Raw genomic sequence first — 17,216 nt, forward strand, 5'->3', positions numbered from 1 at the left:
ACCTTACTAGCAAGTGTACTAGTCGGCGACTACAGCACAATGATAAGCAAGGGTCGAATCCACAGGGACGGTGTTATGTTTAATCCAAATGTCTATTTGTATGTATATATGGACAATGCAGTCAAAAGTAAAATTCAACTCAAGATTGTTTGGTTTGGTAATTAAACTAAAACAAGCAAAGAGCAAAGTGTTTTTGATATTTTCTTAGAATTAGGATGCAACTAATGCAAATGAGATGATTTAACAAATATGAGATGAACACCAAGGCTTCGGAATCCCCCTTGGGAAATGACTTGGAATGACATAAATTCACACACATATTTGCTAATTCGGGCATAACGAATCCGTACCTAAGTCGGTTTTAGCGCACTTAAGTCGAATCTCCCTAAAATCGATTACTAGCCATCTTATTGGTCTAGGTCGGATATTCCTAAATACATTCTAGCCATCCTATTGGTCTAAACATGCATAGGAATTCATGAAGTTCTATGGAGATTAGGATTCATACAAATTGTCACCTAATTAAAGGGAGACACATTCATAATCAAGTGTTTCAAGAAGCATAATCTACTTGACATATTATTGTCTAAGCAAATTCTCCAAACAATTTCATCCAAAAAAACCTAGGTGTTGGCCAAACACCACAAGCATGAAGAAATTGCAATCAAACATAGAAACACAAGATTTATACCCAAATCAACTCATATATATGTAAATCAAGTCATAAACAAAGTCATCAAACCCAAGGCTTCAACCTAGCCTTGGCACAAGAGATTTAGTTACACATAATGAGAGAAAAACACAAAAGGAGAGATGAGAAAATCATGAATAAACCCAATTAGTTGAGTAGATCCAAGTTGAGCTGAAGAATCTCTCCTCCTAGCTCCAAGAGTCGCCTTCCCCCTCTGGTTTCGCTCTCCAGAAACTCAGTTCTCGGTCTCCAAGTGTCCTGCGGCTCGGCAAGTTCGCGAATTAAAACATACCAAAAAACTGTCTTGTGCGCCTAGGCGCGTTGTATTCACGCCTAGGCGCACCACGCCTAGGCGCACGCCTAGGCGAACGCCTAGGCGCAATCCTAGGCGTGCACAACTTCAAATTCACGCCCAACTCGCTGGACTGGGCGTGCACAAATATTGCGCCTAGGCGTGGAATGATTCCAAAATCTCCATACGACGTCCGATTTGCACGATTTTAGCGTCTACGGAAAGCTTGAGATGTCTAGTTTCCAATGCCTTTTATTTCGCTTGATTCCGATAACGTGACAAAAAGTTATAAGTATTTGAACACACGAAGGTCGGTGGACATTTTCTTCAGTTCAGCCCTTTTTTCATCACTTTTCATCCAAACCGCAATCAACCTATCAGAAATACAAATCAAAACATAAATACACTCATTATTTATCAAAAGAAAGCTTAAGAGGGGGATATTTCTACCAAAAACAATAGGTATTATCATACCTATCAAACACCCCACACTTAAACCTTACTTGTCCTCAAGTAAAACTAAACAAAGTACATCTACCAACTAACATCCTAACTCACTAACGCAGGAATCGCGATTGCATTTAGCATATGCAACAAGCCGTTAAACCCCTAGGTGTCCCTAGTGGAGGAGTTTTGTCTCCTGAGGGCTTACAAGAACGACACCCACAAACGTTTCAAGATAACTCAAATCAAACATATGTGAGGGAAATTGCTAGAATCGAAACAATATACATCAATGCCATGCAATCAAAAAGATGTGGAGACCCCACACTTCATCCAAACATATACTCAGTGAAGATTATCCGTCTACTCAATCACTTCATCTAAATTAAGTGCATGCAAAGAAGAAATGTATAAATATTTGGCTTCCAAAAGTTCATAGGCGCCAAACATAGTCACATTCCAAGAATTCCAAGAACAGTCAAGTAGTAATACCAAGGCACTTTTATTTATGTACATACTTCTCTTCTTCTTCTTCTTCTTTTTTTTTATTATTTTTTTTTATTTTTTATTTTTTTTTATTTTCATCTTACTAGGCCCGTGCAATGCTCACTCCTTTAAGCTTTCTAGTCAACCCATGTAACAAGTTCTCAACCAATGACTCCCAACCAGTTGGTTTAGGGCATTATGTGATAAAGCACACCTCGGATCAATCACTCGAGTTGAAAAGGCTTCGAAGTTAAGCTAGCCTAGTATGTTCATCAAGATTGTCTTACCTTTTTACGCGAAACTCGAGTTGGTTAGACAAGAGCCCCGGTTACTCAGCAAGATCACAAGAGCGGAACATGCTTTTATTCATCATCAATTTTTTTTTTTTTAACATGCATGTAATTAACTAGTGCCAAGAATATCACTAACACGGTGTTCTAGATCATCTTAAAGAAAGTCCACATTCAACATCTATTCACCCAAGTCATACCCCACAAGCATACATTCTTGTGCAAGTGAATTCAAGTGATTATCCAATAGAGTAGACGTCAAGCATATAGAAGGATAAGATGGGTTCCACAAACCAAGATCAGCTGCATTTCAATATAGCACTCAATTCAACAGAAAATTCCCATAAATATGCAAGATTCAAGCACTGAATTTTTTTTTTTTTTTTTTAAATTCAGCTACAACAAAAATCATGTGAAATTTGGCACAAGATAATCCATATGCAGTCCACCACCCCACACTTTAAAGAATGCATTGTCCTCAATGCAAAACATAACAATGTAATAATGCACTAAAAAGAGGACAAGTTGAAACAATACAACCTGGGGGTTGGAGTCATGCATCGAGTGGATTGGGGTACTGGCCTAGCCACAATTCTTCAATGTCTTCATGAACCCTTTCTTGCATATGACCTTTTTTTTTTTTTTTTTTTTTTTTGTTTTTTTTTTTGTAAACACACACGCCTAGGCGTGTATAAGGTGCGCCTAGGCGTGTATAAGGTGCGCCTAGGCGTGCACAATACGCGCCTAGGCGTTCACAATACGCGCCTAGGCGTGGTCTGGCTGTAAACATAATGCCCAGAAATTTAAACTTTCCTGCAGCCAGATTCCAACACATTCAAACTAACATCCACACAAGATTTTGTCAATAAAAATGGAATAATGAAGAACAAAAGGATACACAAAAGGATATACTTCATTGGGTTGCCTCCCAAGTAGCGCTAAGTTTAATGTCTTCAGCCAGACGTAGTTGTACCTACAAAATCAACCATGTATGCATCAACACTTAATAATTTAAGCAAACTCTCACCCCAAACTTTAAGAACATGCATGGTCATCAATACAAATAAATAAAGGGAGGGAGAAAGCTTAAACACAACACTCGTTTTAGATAAGGAGAGAGACAACCTGATTTGGAGAAATCACCACAAGCCTCAACACCTTCACAACAATTCTTGGGAAACAAATCAAGGAGGATGGTGCACAGGATACTTTCCATTCAGAATCCCCGAAACATTTGGCCCACAGAATTGAAATTGACGAGCCACAAATTTCCACCCTTTTTCTATCTTAGAATTCGTTATCGTGAAAGTACCATGGATAGACAATTTCAATGTCTCAAAAGGAGCACACACTTTACCTCTCAACATTGTTTTGGACCGTGCCTTTTTCAACTTCCTTGCTCTTGTCCGCATGCCTTTCAAAGTTGGAGATAGCTTGCTAGTAACAAGGGAAGTAGCCATGAGCTCGTTGGATATTGGTGATGATGGGGTCTTTTTGCCTTCATTGCTATCACCATCCACATATTCAACAACCTCATCACTTGAAGCCGTTTTTGTCAATAAATTCACTCTCTCATGGCCTACCATATCAACATGAAGGCATTCTCTAATGACATCCGGACTCTTCATAGCCTTAAAAATTTTGAACTCAATGGTCTTGTCAAAGACTGTCATTGTGAGCATGCCCTTTTCCACATCTATAATGGTCTTTGTGGTAGCCATAAAACCACGGCCTAGAATGAGTGGTACATCTCTTGTCGGATTAGGTTCACCCTCCATATCAAGCACCAGAAAATCCACCGGAATAACAAAATCACCCACCTTTACTAAAACATCTTCAACTAACCCAAAAGGATGCACTAAAGAGCGATCAGCTAGTTGGAGAGTGACTGAAGTTGGTTTCAACTCACCTATCTTCAAAGTAGTGTAAACAGAATAAGGCATGATATTTACACTTGCACCAAGATCCATCAAGGCCTTTTCAATTTCTTTCTCTCCAATAATACAAGGAATGGTAAAGCTACCCGGATCTTTTAATTTGGGCGGGAGCTTCTTTTGTAAAATAGCACTCGTTTCTTCGGAGAGAAATACTTCTTCATGATCACCTATCTTCCTTTTGTTAGTGCACAACTCCTTCAAAAATTTTGCATATGCGGGAATAGACTTAATTGCCTCAATGAGTGGAATATTAATCTCCACTTTCTTCAAAACTTCAAAAATATCCCGATTATACTTGCTTTTCTTAGCTGGGGCAAGACGAGATGGAAAAGGCACTTTTGGAACATACTCTTCTACTTCCGGCTTTTCCTTCTCAACATGAGGTATTTTGGAAGCACTTGGCTCCACCACTATAGGCTCATCATGATTCTCACCTTCAAGCTTTTTATACTCAATTTTGTTATCCACATTTTTCCCACTTCGCAAAACAGTAATAGCATTAGCATCCTCATACTGCTTAGGATTTACCTCAGGTTGACTCGGCAGCTTTCCTGGCTGTCTTTCACTCAAGGCATGAGCAAGTTGTCCTACTTGCATTTCAAGCTTTGCGATAGATTGAGTATTACTGGAAACAGTTTGTTGCAACTGAGTCATTGACTTGCTCATCTCTGCTTGAGAATGTTGCATTGTGACTTGTGATTGAGCAAGCTGGGAAATAAGGTCCTCCATAGTAAACTTCCTTGCATCTTGAGAAGGTGCTTCTTGTCGTGGAGCTTGCCAAGGTCTGGGCCCTTGATTGAAATTCTGGGGTGAAGCATAGGAGAAATTGGGATGATTCTTCCATCCTGGGTTATATGTGTGAGAAAAGGGATCATTCTGCTGCCTATGAAAAGGTTGAACTGCATTAACTTCCGCTTCAGGAAATGTCCCACTTCTAGAACATACATGAGTAGGATGATCGGTGCCTCCACAAATGCCGCAAGGATCCAAATTTCTGCTCAGCAAAGTCACTACCGCATCCAATTTCCTAGCCACAGATGCCATCTCTGTATTTGAACCACTAGCCTCATAAACCATGTGTCTAGGAGCATCAAGATCACGATTATCCCATTGTGAGGAATTTGCCACCACAGTCTCAATAATTTCATTGGCTTCAGTTGGTTCCTTAGCCATAATATTTCCTCCAGCAGCTGCATCTAACCTATGGCGGCATTCATCAGCCAGATGTTGGTAAAAGTATGATATAATCTGCCATGGCAAGAATTGATGATGTGGGCAACCAATCAATAAAGTTTTATATCGCTCCCAAGCCTTAAAAAGTGGTTCTCCCTTGTTCTGCCTGAAATGGAAAATCTGATCCCTAAGCCTCTGTGTCCTTGACTGAGTATAGAACTTCTGAATAAACTTAGCAGAAAGTTGTTCCCAAGAAGTGATAGAATTTGGTGGCAGAGTCTTGAACCAGATCTTAGCACTTTCCTTAAGAGAAAAAGGAAATAGCTTCAACCGTATGAACTCTTCAGATATGCCTTGAATTTTTTGAGTGCCACAAATCTCCAGAAAATTATCAATGTGATCACTAGCATCTTGATTTTCCGCTCCTGAGAATGATGGGAGCATGTTAATCACATGACATTTAAGCTCATAAGATAGATTTGGCGGAATGGTTGGTAATATGATGCAAGATTGTCTAGTAGAGAATTGTGGCATAGAGTAGTCCATGATAGTAACAGGAGCATTTGCATTGTTGCCAACTTCTTCACGATTTTCAGCCATGCTTGCTTGTTCAGAATGTTCTCCCAAAATTTTGTCACTAGACGAACTAGAGCTGGATGTAGGAGAAATAGAACGAGTGGAAGATTTCTCCTCAAGAAGATCCTTGTCTCTCTTGTTCCTTCGTGCACGTTCCAAGTCTAGATCAACAGGAAGAATTTCTGTATCTTGAGAACGCCTTCCTTGCATGAACTACAAACAAGAAAGAAAAGTATAAAGATCACTAATTATCAAGAAAGAAAGAGCTAAACTAAGTATGTAAGTATCTATGTATATAAACAAGAATGGATCAAATATAAGCAACCATCCCCGGCAACGGCGCCATAAACTTGTTGGGTCTAAATTAACCTTACTAGCAAGTGTACTAGTCGGCGACTACAGCACAATGATAAGCAAGGGTCGAATCCACAGGGACGGTGTTATGTTTAATCCAAATGTCTATTTGTATGTATATATGGACAATGCAGTCAAAAGTAAAATTCAACTCAAGATTGTTTGGTTTGGTAATTAAACTAAAACAAGCAAAGAGCAAAGTGTTTTTGATATTTTCTTAGAATTAGGATGCAACTAATGCAAATGAGATGATTTAACAAATATGAGATGAACACCAAGGCTTCGGAATCCCCCTTGGGAAATGACTTGGAATGACATAAATTCACACACATATTTGCTAATTCGGGCATAACGAATCCGTACCTAAGTCGGTTTTAGCGCACTTAAGTCGAATCTCCCTAAAATCGATTACTAGCCATCTTATTGGTCTAGGTCGGATATTCCTAAATACATTCTAGCCATCCTATTGGTCTAAACATGCATAGGAATTCATGAAGTTCTATGGAGATTAGGATTCATACAAATTGTCACCTAATTAAAGGGAGACACATTCATAATCAAGTGTTTCAAGAAGCATAATCTACTTGACATATTATTGTCTAAGCAAATTCTCCAAACAATTTCATCCAAAAAAACCTAGGTGTTGGCCAAACACCACAAGCATGAAGAAATTGCAATCAAACATAGAAACACAAGATTTATACCCAAATCAACTCATATATATGTAAATCAAGTCATAAACAAAGTCATCAAACCCAAGGCTTCAACCTAGCCTTGGCACAAGAGATTTAGTTACACATAATGAGAGAAAAACACAAAAGGAGAGATGAGAAAATCATGAATAAACCCAATTAGTTGAGTAGATCCAAGTTGAGCTGAAGAATCTCTCCTCCTAGCTCCAAGAGTCGCCTTCCCCCTCTGGTTTCGCTCTCCAGAAACTCAGTTCTCGGTCTCCAAGTGTCCTGCGGCTCGGCAAGTTCGCGAATTAAAACATACCAAAAAACTGTCTTGTGCGCCTAGGCGCGTTGTATTCACGCCTAGGCGCACCACGCCTAGGCGCACGCCTAGGCGAACGCCTAGGCGCAATCCTAGGCGTGCACAACTTCAAATTCACGCCCAACTCGCTGGACTGGGCGTGCACAAATATTGCGCCTAGGCGTGGAATGATTCCAAAATCTCCATACGACGTCCGATTTGCACGATTTTAGCGTCTACGGAAAGCTTGAGATGTCTAGTTTCCAATGCCTTTTATTTCGCTTGATTCCGATAACGTGACAAAAAGTTATAAGTATTTGAACACACGAAGGTCGGTGGACATTTTCTTCAGTTCAGCCCTTTTTTCATCACTTTTCATCCAAACCGCAATCAACCTATCAGAAATACAAATCAAAACATAAATACACTCATTATTTATCAAAAGAAAGCTTAAGAGGGGGATATTTCTACCAAAAACAATAGGTATTATCATACCTATCAGAGCTCAAGAGATTACATAAGCCACAATCTAGCCTATATCTCTAACATCCTACATCTTGAATCTCTTACCAACAAAAACCTAGGCTAAACCCGAAAGATACACCACAAAGTTATCACCCTTTGCTTTCTCTCTCCACAGCCCTTTTGCTTTCTCTCGCCACAGCTCTTTGATTTCTCTCTTCCAAAACACTAATAAACCACTAGTATTTGTAGTTGTACAAAGTCTCCTATTTCAATTCTACCTAGAAGTCCCACCCCAAGATGTTTCCAATTACAAATATGATTTTCTTAACAATACTAACTAGAGATGAACTTGAAAAACGAGTTTCATCGCAATCGGGACTCTTCATAGCAATTAAAAATGTCCAGATTTGTCCTTTGGTTTTAACAACTGATTTTTGATTAAAATTCCGTACCCGGGTTGTTCTGGACCAGGAGAATCAAGATTAAGGTATATAGGACCAGGGGTAATGCACCAAGGACATCTTCATCTCCATTAATAGGTGATTTTTTGAACATCACATCGAAGGTATACAATGGACATCTTCATCTCCACACTATACTGTCGCAACTACTGTTGGACCTATGGTCCTATATGTCTAATTTTGATGATATTAAATCAATTATAAATGATAATGAAACATTAAAGCAATATTTGATTTATATGAATTGAATTTAAATGACTATATATTTTTGAGATAGTGCTGGAAATTAAGTTTTGAAAACAAACATACATGGACTAAGTTAGAGCATCAATTTTCCAATTATCATATCTTAACCAACTTAGGTCCAAATGACTTGAAACTTGAACCACATGCACATGAAGGTTTAATATATGTTCTAGGACTATAATCATGAGAAATTAAGTGCATCACATATATATTTGGTCATATGCTTAAATTCCGCCAAAACTAGGTTTTACCTAATTTTGTGCATATGTGTTCTTTGTGAACGTGGTGAACCAAATGAACTCCGATTTAAATGAAATTTCGTGTGCATCTTAGTTTCATCACTATGAACATATTTGATTTAGTAAAGTTCAAGAGAAAAGGTCATTTACACTGAGTTTGCAAAATGACTTTGAATTTACACTTAGAATTTATCGATTTCACTATTAGTGATCTAATTGCTTGGTTGAGTGACCAAACGATTTCCGATTGTTATGAAATTTTACACGGACACTCTAATACATATAAAATGATTTATCATCCAGCAATATGAATTTTTTGGGTTGTTTTTCTAATGTAATTAACCTATGCGCTCTATATGAAGCTCTTTGAGCTTACATGCAATTGGAGAGTTCTACCTCCTATTTCCTTGTAGGTTAATCATCATTGTGGTCTCATATGGCTCAGAATTCAGTATGTTCAAGAGTGGTCGAAGTCCTGTTTCTAAGAATGAGCTTGGAGCTCTAGGAAACTATGAAAAATCCTATATTTGCCAACTTTCCACTAAGGCACTTAATCAAGTTGAATGAATCAAACATTGAGGCTATTGGTTGTGGTCTTCATGGAGATACAACTCTTTTCAAACATGTGGGACAAACCTTGTCCTCTCTATTATTAGTGATATATTCTTGTTTGACATTTTCACTCAAGACATGTGCTACCAAGAAAGTTAGGATTGATGCAATCAAACAAGATCATTGACATTTTCACACAAGACATGTGCTACCAAGAAAGTTAGGTTAGTGCAATCAAACAAGATCCTTGACTAAGGGATCACTTTTGAAGTCTTTGATTCAAAATGAAGGGACAAGATGGCATAGTACAATCTACATCCATGACTGAGAATTAAAGAGAGTTTGAATGATCAAGATTTGAAGACATACATTGATCAAATGGTTGTGCATAAGACAACTTTCTTGCTTGCAATTTTTGACTTAAAAGAGGAGCATGTGCAACGTCTATATGCTCTATGGTGGAGATTTGTTTGCTCAAATCATCAATGACCAAAATTAGGAGCTGCAATGGATGGTAGAGATCAACTCTTGAAGTTTGATCCAATGGCTGCAAGCATAGGAGAAAATTGCCTTTAAAAGAGGATCTTCCCTTTCATACAACTTGGAGAAGCAAATTGAAAATTATCCTTGAGAGAAACCTCTTGCTATCAAGTTCATCAATCATCAAGCTTTCTTGCTATTTGCTACAACAATCTTCTCCAATACAAGCCTCTACAATCAAGGACTTCTCACTACTCTTGCTTTTGCAAAAGGGAAGTTCCTATATCCTTTCGGCTTTGTTTACTTACAATCTAAAACCTCTCTTGTTGTTAAAATCCTATCTTTGAGAGTGTTGCTGTAATCTTGAGAGTTCCACACCAAATACCTTTGAGGTAACCTGTGAGAACCTTGGCTGAAAATCCCATTGAGAAATTCCCTTTGTTCGGGAAATTGTAAACATTGAAGTTTGAGGGAGTTCTTAGAAACCCTTGGTGTAAGGAGTTTTGTGGATCTCTTAAAACCACACCTTAATTTGAAGAGATAACATAATTAAAGCCTAGGCAGGAGCTGAATGTCATCAAGTCCTCCTCCTAATGAACTTTAATCTAGGTATCCAGTAAATTAATTTATCATTGTGTTTAGAAATACAAATGACACTTTAATTTGAAAAGATTACATAATTAAAGCCTAGGCAGGAGCCGAATGTCATTAAGTCCTCCTCCTAATGAACTTTAATTTAGGTATCTAGTAAATTAATTTATCATTGTGTTTAGAAATACAAATGACACTTTAATTTGAAAAGATAACATAATTAAAGCCTAGGCAGAAGCTGAATGTCATCAAGTCCTCCTCCTAATGAACTTTAATTTAGGTATCTAGTAAATTAATTTATCATTGTGTTTAGAAATACAAATGACACTTTAATTTGAAAAGATAACATAATTAAAGCCTAGGCAGGAGCTGAATGTCATCAAGTCCTCCTAATGAACTTTAATTTAGGTATCTAGTAAATTAATTTATCATTGTGTTTAGAAATACAAATAACACTTTAATTTGAAAAGATAACATAATTAAAGCCTAGGCAGGAGCTGAATGTCATCAAGTCCTCCTCCTAATAAACTTTAATTTAGGTATCTAGTAAATTAATTTATCATTTACATTTTGTTTAAATAAGGATAACACAATTAAAGTCTAGACAGGAGCTGAATGTCATCAAGTCCTCCTCCTAATTGACTTTAATGTAGTACCCATTAATTTGTTTATGTGAAAAGTTGGTAAAGACGTGATTATTGAATTGATAGATTGGCAAAACTAAACCTCTAAACATGCGTACTAATCAATTTAAATATGCAAAAATATAAATTACACTACTCTACACTACATTTCCATTATTTTCACTACCCTATTACATATTTGCCTTTACAAAGATATATACAAATAAAAACAAGATAAAAATATATACAAGTAACAAATAATAAAAATACAAAATGTGGCCCACGGAGCCCGTGTGTGGCTCAAACCCAGTCCAATCTTCAAATGAACTCTCCGGTCCCAAACGAAAGTCCAGCGCGGTCCTCATCCATCCAAACAAACACAAACACAATTTTATCAAATTAAAACCATATTAAAAGATTAGCACACACAAACACAATTTTTGAGCTGTACATAGCATGGTATTTCAAACCAAGTTTGGATCGAAAATTCATAGATTAAATTATCAATCAACATGCTAGCAACTAGACATATACAAACATAACCAGCATGTTAAGGATTAACCATCACGTAGCAAATAAAACCATGAAATCCTCACAACAAACTTAGCACAAAAATCGACTTAAACACAATCATAAATCATCACCAGCCAGCAGCAAGCAAAACAATGGAATTCCCATACTTAATTCGATCCAAAGAATGATTCAAACAACCGGCAACCAGCACACAGCCCATGGAATCAGCTCAAAACCAATTCAAACACAAGTATAAGCTACAGCCAGCAACCAGCAACCAGCAACCAACAACCAGCAAACAATATATGATTGACGGATCGTGAACCAGCTCAACATACATCTTCTTATACCATACAGTCCACATAGATTACTCTGCTCACACAAACACAAACAGCACACACCACACAGTCAACACAAACCACACAAAGCAAAGCATAAACCAACAGACGAATCAGATTTAAACAGCAGCCTTACATGTGCCGATTATTGCCCTATATGAAACCCAATAATTGCACAATCAACATTAAGACATCAACAAGAAATAGGATCAGATTGCATTGACACATGAGTGAAGTACTACTCTGTAATTTCATCAAAATTGACTCTCTAGCTCAAATGCCATAAATCAGATATCTAAACTCAACATCGGCAAGCAAACCAATCATACCCCCAGACCACATACAACCCATATATTGAAAGCAGAGAGTAAGACTATATCGATTCAAATACAAACAGAAATTCATGTATCAAAAATCGAGCAAAGTCCACAGCAGTAAACCGCAATACAAAAATACAAACTAGAAATTACCTCCTTCCTCTCTTCTCAACTTCGTCTCTCCTCCCTTCTGATTTTTTTTTTGTGTAACGACTGAGTTCGTCCGTCTCTCTATGCGGCTTTGCTATCTGTTTTCGACTGAGTTTAATCCGTGAGCCATCTTCTCTCTGATTCTGCGTTTAGTGAAGTCTTTCTCTCCCGATCTCCCTGTCGATTTCACCTCCCCTCTATCTCTTGGTTCCTCTCTGGTTCCCCTTTTCCTCTTCTTTTCCTCTTTTTCCCTTTTTTATGCCGCCCATCCCTCCCATTGTTGGGCCCTTTTTTTTTTAATGTCCCCCACCTTCCCCTGTCTCTCTCACACTTTTGTTTGTTTGTTGTTTTTTCTCTTTTTTTTTTCTTTTTCTTTTTCTCCACTTTTTGTTGTGTTGTCCGGCTTTTTCCTCAATTGTCGCATTCTATTGCTTTTTCTCTCTCAATTGTGCGGCTTTTACTCCATAGCCCCCTATTCCACTTTAACTTATCTTTGTTTCAAAAAAAAAAAAAAATCTCAAAATGCTCTCAAAAGTCATATTTTTCTCTCCTTCTCCCAAAAACCCTCAAGACTTACATTTTTGTCTTTTCTTTATTTTTGTGAAACCCTAATAAATGAACCACCTTTCCCTCTTAAGGATTTTCTCTTGATTTTTGAATTTCTGCATTATTACTTTTTTTTTGGACCGGACGAAAACCGAGTACTACATATACCAAACGCAGCTTAAGTGTTTGAAAAGTAAGTATAATCTTTCTCCCCATGCCAAACTCCTGTAATTAGATTAACACAGTAAAGATAGCCAATTCTTATCTCATTCATTAAGGGTACTGATGTCTGTTCCAAATTTGCAAAAATATACATGAACAAATCAATCAATTTAGCTTATTATGCTCTCTTTACTGGACAGTCTCATAGCTATCACCATCGTCGAACCCACGATGCATGATCGAGTCTGACTAGATGTATGAGACTGAGTTTTTTACTCTAGAGAGTTCGTGAGAAGTTAAATTTCGAATTGGCGAATAAACCTACCATAATCTGGCCTGACAGAGCATTTTGAATCGCCATGGTAGCTCTCTCTGACAGAGCACTTCAAATCGCCATGACAGAGCACTTTAGTAGGGTGGGTCAACAACTCTCATTAGAGACCAGATGGTCACGTCTTGTGCTTCGACAGTGGTGGGGCATGGTGAAGAAAGAGGGATAAGAGAGAGATGAAGAGAGGGAGGAGAGGGGAAATACGAGATAAAAAAGAATTTTTAAGGTTTATGAGAGAGGAGAGTGTCTTTTTTTATTAATGTCATGTAGGATGGTGAGTCATTATGCCACATAGACTTGAGTTGGTGTTGGGCTACCAAAGGCTTCTGCTCTATATCATTTTCGGTATAAATTATTGAAAAACAGAGGTTGCGAAAAGTTAAGCACGTTCTATATATTTATACAAAATTCCTTTTAATTATTTGTGAAATATAATCATTATAAATTCACTTTTATATGGCGTTCATTTTTATAAATTCATGTATGACTAGTCCAATTATAAACATTGGTTATATTGATCAAAATCATTAATTAATATATCATTAAAGTCATTATATCTCATTAATCAAAATAAATATAAATGATACATTCCACTTAAACGAAGATAAGAATTTTGCGCATTTATGACTCTTTAAAGGATGTATAATATTTATATATACACCAGGGTGCATGCCCACACTTCATGCGGCATTTAATTATATTTTTAGCTATAATGTACCATAAATGCAATTCATGCATTCAAATTTCTTCTATGAATTCGAAGTAATGTAGGGTGTGAGTGGAAGCCTATGTAATTGAAAGCATCATTTTTCAGGAAATATTTATATTATAATTACATTCATGGTTTGAATAATCGTTGGCACTGAGCAATTAATGAAGTATTCTAAACAAGGGGGCATGGTGCCATCAGAATGTAGAAGGCTACAGGAATTCACATGTTATTCAACACGTATGATGTTGATGTTTTTGTTGAATAAAGGTAAAAGTTAGGCATATTTGGCTTAAAGGCATTAATTTACAACAGCTCATCTCTTCCAACTCGACCAACACACGGCCAAAATTGGTTATTTAAATCCAAGCACATTGTTTGTTTTTTTTGCTATTCTACTACACTTAAAAGACAAACTAACTCTCTTAAGCTGAAAAAATCAGTTTGTCACTAATAGCCTGTTAGTCGAGTTCCACCATAGAAATTGGCACTAATTTAAGTTTCTAAATTGAACAACTTGATTTAACCATGAACCAAAATAAACTCTTATTTCATCTTTTTTTAGCCCTCCCCAGCAACCACATGAATAATGTGGGAAAGATTTATAAATAATGCAAAAAATTAACTTCATATCTCAACAATTGGTCTCCCCCACCTATTGGCGAAATTTGATGTTGGTTGGGACGAGGCTAATGCATTATTTGTTGTTGGCTGTTTGGCTAGAAACAACCCTGGCCAATTGCTTGCTGCATCAGCAAAATAGGTGGGTATTCTCCCATCAGTTGAGAGTGCCGAGCTCTATGCTATACGTGAAGGAATTGATCTTGCTGTAATCCATGGTTTCCAGAATGTGACAGTTTTAAGTGATTCCAAGGGTGTCGTTGACAAGATTAATTCCAGGGAGGTAGGTTGGAACGAAGATGGCATTGTGGTTAATGAGATTTGGCAATCTCTTGAGGCTTTGGATAACTTCCGGTGTGTTTTTCAATTGAATAATGCTGCAGAAGAGAATTCACTCTGCCTGAATATGTTGCATTTGGTGTTTTAGTTTCATGGGTTTTCATTTTGTTTATGCTTTATACTTTCATAGATTATTTCCAATTTCATAGTGGAGAACTGAAAACAGACCGCAAATAACAGAAAATCGATTGGTCGGTGTTCATGGAAATAAAGTGACTAACAGTCGGTTTCAGTTTTCAATATTGCACTTAGCTACTATACTAAACGTAGCAAAAGAAACAATTCTTGAGAGATGGTTGATTGTAGATAGCAAGCAATGAAATCAAAGTAACGAAGTAAAGAAAACACAAAATTGTTGTTTTTGATTGTGAAAGCAAATTTATGAAAGCACTATGACAATGGATCCATCTTAATAATCCTCTCTAGTTGTTTATTACCTCACCTTTAATCCACTCAATAGACGTTGTTGGCGAATCCACTAAAGCGTGAATTACCTATGGTATCTAGGATAATTCGTTTATCTTAACACGTAATTTGGTTATGGTATCTAACTCAAATATGAGCATGCAAGATGTCCTTAAGTGCAATAATTCATTAACATGCCATGTAAACCCTAGGAGTATGATATCTACCCTAGGCGTTCTCAATTCCTAATCATAAGAAGCTAGTTCCAAATCCCGTATGGTATCTACGTGAGCTTCCATCAAATTACTTAATTGAAAACTTAGTTGGTGGCCAATCATCAAAGCAATCAAACAAGTATATAGCACAGTGATTAGAAATCCAATATCAAAAGAGCAATCAAAGATAAGAACAATAAAAAAACTAGATAATCATATTAAGATTTCATCACACCCTAGCAAAAGCGTTTAGTTATACATAGTCATGAATGAAAACCACAAGAAAAGTTGGAGAACACCCTAGAAAAGTCTACTGAATTCCGAGTCTTGAACATCTTGTGAGAATCTGTGAAGTCCTCCTTTTATAACCTCTTTCAAACCCTAAACTTTCTATAAAAAAAAAAACTAAAACTCCAAGGAAACCTCACGGGAAACCAGATCCAAGGAAACCTCACGGCAACCTCTGGTTTCCAAAACAATAAACCCAACAAAAAGGGAAGAGGTTAACTTCTTCTTTGATTAGGAAACTGCACCGCTGGATGTGTCGAACGTTTTTCCCATGTTTCACTTTCATAAAAATCTCCACAAATATGTAAATTGAAGCTTGATGTCTTAGCTTTCCAGGGTTATCTCATACGTCTCTAGAAAAATTCTGTGGAATCTTCTAGACCCACTTCTTCACAGGTAGCGTAGTTTTGTCGAGATCATAATTCAGCTCAACTTGTATTCAAATTCTGGGTCAATTGGCTTCACCTAAAATTCTCAAAATATTCTCCAATATTCTTCAAGGTCTTAGCTTCATTCTCCAATTGACAATTCTTCAAAATACTCAAAATCGACCATTTTCCATCAAAAATCATCCAAGTGCTCGAGAAAACTTAAAATGAGGAAAACAAAGTAAGCCTTTTTAAAGCCAATCCTCTAACAAAAACCAAGTTTAGAGAGTACTAAAATGAGAGAATATATGAGCTTATCAAATACCCCCGAACCTAGTTTTTGCTAGTCCTCGTGAGGGTTTACCGGAAGATACCTATAAACATTTATTTACACACATCATCATAATGTCATCATCCAAAAGCAGCAGCAGAAGAGAATTTAGAGCTGTAGTCACACAAATTAGTTCAAGTATTCAAACTCCACAATTCACATCATCGGCAACTTCAACCAAGTTCTCATCCCATCTACTTCATTAGTGTCATTATATATTTTGTGCATGAATCACACATGAATGTTTGACTTTCAATTGATCATAACATAAATATTGCAGTATCACAAGAATCATTGGAACCATCAATTGAAATACCAAGCCATATTTTTCTTTTTCACTTTTTTTTTTCAGATTTTTTCTTTATTTTTTTCCTCATGACTTGTGCAATGCTAAACCTCATTAAGGTCTCTAATTGACCCATGTAACAAGCTTTCAACCAATGACTTCCGATCGGTTGGCTTAGGGCATTAGGTGCAGAGACACCCCTATGAATTTAATTACTCGAGTCAAAAAGGTTACGAGGCTTCGCTAGTCATGCAATTATTCATCTTGATCTCTGAACCTTTTTACGCGAAACTCACTGCTTGCTAGGCAAGAGACCCGATTATTATGTGATTTACACATAAACTTATAAAGAAATATAAATAATATTTTTAATATTTTATTTTAAGGAAAAAATGTTTTAGAATAAAATTTGCTGATTTAAA

The 17,216-nt window shown here is 36.9% G+C and overlaps 1 non-coding gene across 1 annotated transcript; it reads left to right on the forward strand.

Annotated features, from left to right (window-relative positions):
* Positions 1-5,401: 5,401 nt before the first annotated feature.
* LOC119998028 lies at positions 5,402-5,508 on the forward strand. The gene has a single exon (XR_005468158.1). It is a non-coding gene; the product is annotated as a small nucleolar RNA R71 (small nucleolar RNA).
* The last annotated feature ends 11,708 nt before the right edge of the window (positions 5,509-17,216 follow it).

The sequence above is a fragment of the Tripterygium wilfordii genome, chromosome 4, assembly GCF_013401445.1.
Source record: "Tripterygium wilfordii isolate XIE 37 chromosome 4, ASM1340144v1, whole genome shotgun sequence".
NCBI lineage: Eukaryota > Viridiplantae > Streptophyta > Magnoliopsida > Celastrales > Celastraceae > Tripterygium > Tripterygium wilfordii.